The sequence below is a fragment of the Rhagoletis zephyria genome, unplaced genomic scaffold (assembly GCF_001687245.7).
Source record: "Rhagoletis zephyria isolate East Lansing unplaced genomic scaffold, Rhagoletis_zephyria_1.1 Rzeph_scaffold_07884, whole genome shotgun sequence".
NCBI classification, from domain to species: Eukaryota; Metazoa; Arthropoda; class Insecta; order Diptera; family Tephritidae; genus Rhagoletis; species Rhagoletis zephyria.
This window is the reverse complement of record NW_016164966.1, coordinates 5,139-14,796: the sequence shown is the minus strand read 5'-3', so window position 1 is coordinate 14,796 and position 9,658 is coordinate 5,139.

Genomic DNA, 9,658 nt, shown 5'->3' with positions numbered 1-9,658 from the left:
ATGTACATATTCCGGATTTTTTTATTTGTAAAGGCTCTAAAGAAAAACTAAAAATTCATATAAAATGACGCACAATAAATGGAAAATAAATTTGCTTCTACAAAGTTTCTTAAATCAGTATGCAGATCTTAAGAAAAACATGCTCGTACATCTCGTCGCTACCATGTCAAATTATCGAATGTGAAAATCGGCACTTTTCAGGAGAGCAAAGAAACTGTTGTAAAAAATATTGTTGTCATTACACAAAAGTGTGGGATTCGACACTTTGTTAAAGCCAGCATCCTCTGCTTCTAAGAAGACTAGAAATTTGACGATTTGCCAACTTACGTATCATACTAAACGCATGCGCAATGTATCGTAAATCAAAAAGCAGTTTTGCACATTCGATAGTTTGACATGGTAGCGACAATATACTTACTTCTTCAAGAAAATTTACAGCAACCGCAAAGTTATTTTCTAGCATCAGAAANCTGTGGGATTCGACACTTTGTTAAAGCCAGCATCCGCTGCTTCTAAGAAGACTAGAAATTTGACGATTTGCCAACTTACGTATCATACTAAACGCATGCGCAATGTATCGTAAATCAAAAAGCAGTTTTGCACATTCGATAGTTTGACATGGTAGCGACAATATACTTACTTCTTCAAGAAAATTTACAGCAACCGCAAAGTTATTTTCTAGCATCAGAAATAATGAAAAATATTTCTCGTAATATTTCTTGAGAACTGCAATGATATATTTTTTTTGATGATCAACGAAAATAGATTTTTTTGATACTTGTTCGTACCTATGGCTCGAATATGAGGGGGAAGCGGTGCAGGGTGCGCCGACAAATCAAAATTAAAACAAACGAGTTGAATTAAGTATACGTATGTATAATAAGGTTAATTTATTTTATTTTATTGGAGTATATAAAATTGTATTAGTTTTAGCCAGAGGGGCTTAGCTCAGCAATTGAAAAATAGCAAAGGGTTGCGGTGGCGGTCGCGAGTTGACTGACTTTCCATCACTTACAAAGTTCGACTTCAACAACATTAATAACTTCACAATAATCGATTTGATAGGTTACAGTAATATGCAAGTAATATACAAAGGCAAAAGTTACAGTGATTAATATACTTCAAAATTCAAAATATTTCATGGAGTATTTGAAAAAGTATTCAGGTATTTGAAGGCGATTGGACCCTTGCAGATGCAGGCTTTGGTCATGTCTTCAACAATACTTTTTTTTTTTGATAACAAACAAACGACTTTTTTCTGATATTTTTTCTTATAAATAACGTAACGAATTTTTTTTATGTATTTGCATATCTGTGCCGTTCAATTAAAGTAGCCTAAGCCGGTATAGGCCCTTTTCCCTTTAAAGCAACATTTCATGGGATCCCAAACAATATTTTAACGTTTAACTAGCCATATATATAGTTCAAGATGCTCTTTTAATGGAAACTTAATAAAAATATAAACATTTTCAAGAGAAACTGGTTATTTTTTAATTCAGGGTCAAACCTTTTAAAGTCTCCTCGATTGAACGGTACAGATATATGTATGTATTCCATATAAAAAATTGGCGTACATAGTTTGTACGAGAAAAATGCCTTAGCTACTTCATATTTGCACTTTATTATACTAAAATATATTGCGCGACAAAATTGCATACCATTTTTTGGAAATTTGGATTTATATGATGTTCGTTAAGTAATCAGCTTTGCTTTCGTAAAAAATAATATATGTGTATAATTCAGATGAACGTAGTTTTTCGTACATAAGGGTAAGATTGCAAGCAGAAACTTTCTCTGAGCCAAAATTCTTTAGTTTCTGTAATTAAAATAGGCAAAACTTCTTAACTATTGTAGTGATGTCTATAATATAGAATTTAATGAAACATACCAGTTAATACATAATAAGAAATTCGAATATTTTACAATCGTAAAATCCGATTTGTGTGTCCAGATACATATGTACATACTTATGTATGTATATAACGCATTGCGAATGATTTTTTAAATATACATACACTTCTAATTTTAGTATTTATTTAAAAAAACTAAATGAAATTCAAAAACTATCCCTTGCATTTGGTTTTACTCAATACCGATTTGAGCTGTCGCACAGTGTTATAAAAAAAAATTATCAATGAAAATTCGTTTCTCTTGAAATCAAGTTATATGGCTGCGTATGTATGTACATTAGACTGCATCACCAAAAAATGTTACGGTTTTTCCGCCAGGATTACCAAATTTATTATATTTTAAGACGTCCACCAAAATATTACGGAAAAATATTAAGATTTAAGTGAGCTGGAACGATTTGAAAGTACCTCCAAAAATGGAGTTTTTTATGAATAAAAATAGTTTCTTAAAGAACTCAGATGACAAAACAGATTAAGCTTAAAAAATCTGCATACAAATATTTAAAAATCTTTTCAACGGAATCGTAAGAATGAGATTTTTGATGCAGTTTTTTTAACTTTTTTCAAAGATTGATTTACGAAAAACTTGAATAACTGGGCCAAAACTATTCTGATTTATACTTATGGGATCTCAGTAGAAAGGTATTTTCACACTGTTTTTATTTCTGTCCAAAAAAAGTCATTCGTGTCCCAATTTTTATTTTTTCAAATACCAACACATCTTAATTCAACTTTGAGTGACGTTCGTTCATCCTACTTTTCTCTATCATCCTTTGAATGAGTTTATTAGCAAAGAAATAAAAAGGGTGAGAAAATACCTTTCCAATGACACCTCTTAAGTATAAATCGAAGGAGGTTAGGTTCAGTTATTCAAGTTTTTCTTTGAAAAAAGTTAAAAAACAGCATCAAAAATCTCATCATTACGATTCCGTTCAATTGTTTTTTAATATTCAACAATTTTTATTGAGCTCGAGGCCGTTTTTTAATGAAAATTTATTGTGGAAAAGCAACAATAATTTAAAAAAATNTACGTATCATACTAAACGCATGCGCAATGTATCGTAAATCAAAAAGCAGTTTTGCACATTCGATAGTTTGACATGGTAGCGACAATATACTTATTTCTTCAAGAAAATTTACAGCAACCGCAAAGTTATTTTCTAGCATCAGAAATAATGAAAAATATTTCTCGTAATATTTCTTGAGAACTGCAATGATATATTTTTTTTGATGATCAACGAAAATAGATTTTTTTGATACTTGTTCGTACCTATGGCTCGAATATGAGGGGGAAGCGGTGCAGGGTGCGCCGACAAATCAAAATTAAAACAAACGAGTTGAATTAAGTATACGTATGTATAATAAGGTTAATTTATTTTATTTTATTGGAGTATATAAAATTGTATTAGTTTTAGCCAGAGGGGCTTAGCTCAGCAATTGAAAAATAGCAACTACTGGCGACTTTTTTCTGATACTTTTTCTTATAAATAACGTAGCGAATTTTTTTTATGTATTTGCATATCTGTGCCGTTCAATTAAAGTAGCCTAAGCCGGTATAGGCCCTTTTCCCTTTAAAGCAACATTTCATGGGATCCCAAACAATATTTTAACGTTTAACTAGCCATATATATAGTTCAAGATGCTCTTTTAATGGAAACTTAATAAAAATATAAACATTTTCAAGAGAAACTGGTTATTTTTTAATTCAGGGTCAAACCTTTTAAAGTCTCCTCGATTGAACGGTACAGATATATGTATGTATTCCATATAAAAAATTGGCGTACATAGTTTGTACGAGAAAAATGCCTTAGCTACTTCATATTTGCACTTTATTATACTAAAATATATTGCGCAACAAAATTGCATACCATTTTTTGGAAATTTGGATTTATATGATGTTCGTTAAGTAATCAGCTTTGCTTTCATAAAAAATAATATATGTGTATAATTCAGATGAACGTAGTTTTTCGTACATAAGGGTAAGATTGCAAGCAGAAACTTTCTCTGAGCCAAAATTCTTTAGTTTCTGTAATTAAAATAGGCAAAACTTCTTAACTATTGTAGTGATGTCTATAATATAGAATTTAATGAAACATACCAGTTAATACATAATAAGAAATTCGAATTGGTGTTTAGAACTTTATTTATAAGAAACATATTAAATAAAGACACATAGTTACTTTACTTTACTTTAATTTTTTTCACACTTTACTTTTCCCAATAACTTTTGAAATTTTTGATTTGCCACTAATAATTTTGTTTCGTATAGCAGCATTACTTAAGTTGTTGTTTTTGACAACTTATTTGTTGGTTAATGACTGCAAATAGTTTTATAACTACAAACTTAGAAACGAGAAATAATACTTTCATAAAAATTTAAGTACATACATATGTAGATTTAAAAAGCTGTTTAAATACAAAAGTTTTATGAAAATGTCACATTACGCAACTGTTTAAATCTACGTTATTTTTTATAAATAAAGACGTAAACACTACCTTACATCGTCAATTTCCATATTCTATTTTTACTCTTTCAATTTCGCTGACCAGCGCCGCAAACGATATCAACTAGTAGGCTAACAACCAGAATTGAAATTTCATACGCAAGTCCTTACAGTACTACAAGTATACAGAGAGTAGATTTGCTACTCCCTTTTGGCAGCAGCAAATATCTCTCGTACGCGATGAGAGAAAGTAGAGTACCTACTTTGGTAGAGTAATAGCACGTACGTCAAGTATTAAGTCTCTCAACGCCAAGTAGTGTATGTATGAGGAAAAATAGTAACAATAGGGGTATTCTCCAAATCTTGCAAAGCCATTGCACGTAGCACGGATTGCACGGATTGCATAAATTGCAAACACACAACAAGAAAATTCATGGGAAACAACATTTCCTATCGCTGCAAAATATGCAACGTCAAAACCCATGTATATATTTTGCAAAATAGCATAGCAAGATAATAGCGACCCTGTGCTAGTTGTTTTGTTGTTGGAATTGCTACATATTTCTCTCATTCCTCTCATCTCGCTCACTTAATTTTTTTTTACTGTCTCTTGTTATTGTATTTGATACATAATTTCGCTGCTTGCTCCCCATGCATGCTACCACTTTGCAATGGGGTGTTCTCGTACTCTTCGAAATTTGGAATAGTATTTTTGCATTTCGTACAATCCGTGCATCGTGCAAGACTTCGAGAATACCCCTAATGTGTTGGGAGTAGAGTACAATGCAAAGAGTACTTATTGAACGAAATGCGGCAAATACACTTGCGTATGTATGTATGTGATATACTTGATGTATGTATGTATGTGATATATGAATAACGACCGCTTAAGATCGATCTCAAATTTGTACTTACTCTGTAGAAATTTTAGGTCTATGTTATGTAGTTTGACTATTGTCAATTAAATGTATTGCTTTGTATTGCATGCGCTCCACGTTTTTCGTTTTCAATCTCATAAATGGTTTATAATGACTTTTGCTAAAATTTCAAAATCAAAAGTTATCAAAACAAATTCTATGGGAGAAATATAATTTTCTAATTTTTAGTCCATCTATAAAAGCGTGGTATATTAAAAAGTTTATTTATTTTATTTGTTTTAAATCATTTAAAAATACATATATCAGAATGGGATTGAAAAGAACACAATTTCGGGTCCAAATAGTGTACAGCCTAATAAAAGTAAAAAATATTACGAAATAAAATATGAGTTATAAAGCAAAACCACATATCTGAACAATCAGTTGTATGTGAGCTATATGTTATAGTGAGCCGATTTCGATGATTTTGGTAAAATAACTTTAAAACTAAGGGAATTATTAACAAAAATGTTAAAATTTAAGCAAATTTTCAAGTAACGTTATCTCAAAAACTGGAGCTAATCTGGCAAAACGCGGGACTCCATTGAATTAAGAAGATCCCAATTAAGTAAGATTAGCTATCAAAACCTTTGCCCAGAAAAAAAGTTCTAAATCTGAGCACGGTGTTATAAGCGACGAAAATTTCAACATTTGAGCTCTAAAACTTCCCTCCTAAGTATCTCAAAATTTTGACGTGATACGGATTTTCTGAAAACGGCAACGTAATCTAGAGGCCAAAATTAACTTTATGTGATTAAGCTGTGATATTTTTGGCTCCCTTCTGTGTTATCCGTCAGGTAAAGAAGATTCAAAAACATTCTCTTTCTTTTTTGTCGCAATAACTACCTAAGCGGATTTAGGGATAAAACTCGCAAGTCGTTTCCTTTTTGTGCCATTGCTTGAAGGAACACACAAAAATTAAGTTTTATTTTCTGAGCAAAAAATAAAGCTCAAGAAATAACGATTATTTTTCAAGCAAAAAATAAAACTTAAAAAGTAACTATTGTTTTCCGACCAAAAAATAAAGCTCAAAAACTAACCATTATTTTCCGAGAAAAAAAAACAACCATTATTTTGCGAGCAAAAAATAAAACTTAAAAAATAACGATTATGTTTTAAGCAAAAAATAAAACTCAGTTAATAACTATTAAAAAGTGATTTTTATAATAAAAGTTATAACCATTACGGTCCCCGGTTTAACCTACTTCCTGTCGAACTGACACCACTAAAAATAAAGCATCCCCCATTTGGTAGTCCATATTTTTGCCTTTTCCAATAAAAAAAAACAGTTTCCTCTATTTTAGAAGGGTTGGACGGGTGGTCTAGGACACCCTGTATTTTCTATTACTACACCAAGAGTTGCCAACTTTTGCATTATTGAAACCGGGACACACAATGTTAGGAAAGAGGGTAGGTAAAATTCCATACACAATAATAAACGAAATCCATTTCAATGCTGTATTTTTGAAAATTTCCTATTTAGAAGAACAAAACAATATAAGATTTCATACATAAAAGTTTTCATAAAATGAAGCTTCAATGATAATACTTTTAAATTACTTAAAAGACAAATTGAAATAAAAATCACACCAAATTATAAATTTCTATATACATTCAATTATTAAAATTTAGGTACAGCGATTATTTTGCAATATGGGCAATTGTTTAGTTGTTTCATTTTTCGCAAATTTTTTATAAAAATATTGCTGATTCTACAACATAACCCCCAAAAATGAGCGCTCCAAACTTTGTGAAAAATTAAATAGAGTATTGCAATTTTTCATTAAAATATTGCACTTTTTAATTACACTCTTTTGAAAAAAGTTGAGTATGCAGTTTTTTAGCCCATTCAATTTTAGTATAGTAATGTGCAAGTCTGAGCTAGCTAGGACTTACCAATGATTTTTGCCTAATTTTTTCTTGTTGAAGGTGTCGCTCATTTTCTCCATATAAAAAAGAAATCGAAAATTTGTATCACACGGTTGGGCTACCAAGTTGCATCAAATTTTATGTTGCTATTATGTGTTCCAAAGATGAAGCAAATCTGACCATACATTTTAAGGATAACTCTCAATTAGAGATTTAGATCGAACCTTAAAACCGTTTTCTTATAAAAAAAACTGCCCAAAACGGAACCGGTTAAAAACTAGTTGCAAAGCAATGCACTGGGCGACATCGCAGTGTAAAACTGGACAATTGAAAGCACTGAGCTAGAACAAGTACTGTCGGCAAAGGTCTACTTCTACGCTAGTTCTGAGCTAGTCAGATTTTCTGCAGGGTTTATACAAACTTTAAAAGTGTTAGGGCAGTTAACTTATCTATTATAGGGCTTTCGCACGAGGCGATTTTTCAGGCAACTTTTGCGTTCAACTCACGCAGGGTTGCACGAAAAAAAAAATTGAATGGCTAAAAATATCAAAATATAAAACAATATCAAAATATTCGCCATAAAAAGGCGTTTGCATTGTTCAACTTTGCATTCTACTTTTGGTTGAACGGCCTTTCAACTAATCGCTGTCAACAAAGTTAGTCGCCAGCCAACATTTAGCCATTCAACTTTTTTTTTCGTGCAACCCTGCGTGAGTTTAAAGCAAAAGTTGAACGCAAAATCGCCTCGTGCGAACACCTTTTTAACGATTTACTTTACGATATACTTTAAAATAGATAAGTTTACACAATTGACGGAACTGAGGAACGGAATGTACCGTAGTAGAATAGTTTTAATTTAGAAATTTGATCGTTACCTTAATCCACCTAATATTAATAATGGAACAAGATTTGTAGTACAAGTGATGATCAATATATATTAGTTAAAGCACTGTTCAACTTTGCATTCTACTTTTGGTTGAACGGCCTTTCAACTAATCGCTTTCAACAAAGTTAGTCGCCAGCCAACATTTAGCCATTCAACTTTTTTTTCATGCAACCCTGGGTGAGTTGAAAGCAACAGTTGAACGCAAAATCGCCTCGTGCGAACACCTTTTTAACGATTTACTTTACGATATACTTTAAAATAGATAAGTTTACAGTGACAATTGACGGAATTGAGGAACGGAATGTACCGTAGTAGAACAATTTTAATTTAATCCACCGAATCTTAATAATGGAACAAGATTTGTAGTACAAGTGATGATCAATATATATTAGTTAAAGCACGATAAAGCTAAAAGTATGGCTCATAAGGATGTCTTAATGTAAACAAAGAAAATAGTTTTTCTCCTTTAAATTATGCTGAACTGAATATTTGCATTACTGTTTTATATTTTGATTTTTTTACCCCGAACGGCGTCGGGTGCTCTGCTAGTTTTATATAAAAACCAAAAAAATTTAATAAAAACTGTCAACGATCCCAATTAAAAATTCAAACTACTATTTTAATTTAAGAATTAGAAGTTTTATAGAAGATTGATACTTTGATACTTTAAAGTTTTTGTTTGTGCTACTTTTGATCCATTTTAGGGAATTTTGGTGATACATTTCTTCTGAACACTCCATTCGTTGGGCTAATATTTCTTCTTGTGTCAGTTTCTCTGACATACATAGATTGAATTTTTATTTTTATTTCTATTATTTTATTATTTTTATTAACTTTGTGTAAAAGCCAAAGAAAATGAGAAAATGTCCACAAACACTAAGCGGGACATATTCATCCCAACATCATGGCAACAAAGAATACTAACGGGACACATATGTCCCATAAAAAACGTAGTGTCATTTTCAGAAGAGAACTAAATGGCTTGAGTGTAAGAGTTCTGCACAAAAACTATTTCGAACCATTATTGGAACCCCAAAATACCAGACGGGTGATATTTAACCCAATTCCAATACGTAGATTCTATTTTAGTTATGAGCAAACTTCTGCCGGGACGTATGTGTCCCGTTCGGATAGAAAGAGTTAATTCCAAAAACTCCAACTCTTCTTCGCTTTTCTTAAAAAGGAGTATTTCGGATATTGTAAATTCATCCTCAATTATGTTACATAAAAAAGGGTACATTTCATCGTACATTTAGATAATTTTAAATCGGCAAATCTTTTTTCAAAATCTGCTTTTAAGTCATGTGAGAAATTTTTTTGTAGCCATGGAAAATGATGAAATATTCTTTTTTTGAGATCATGAACAAAACGACGTAGTTTAGCTTCAAAACTTAAAATAATTTGCGACAAATCAAAAAAGGGTTTTATTATCCCCTTGCACATTAGGTCAAATGATACCTTTTTCTGTGCGAAATTAATAGCAGCTAAAATATTGCTTTATTTATGGGGAAAAATTAGTGAAAAAGTGAATATTTGTATTAAAATTGCATAAAAATTAGTATTTTTTGCATAAAATCTGTGGAAATTATTAAAAAGTGGATAATTGCATTAAAATTCAATAAATGTGAGCGT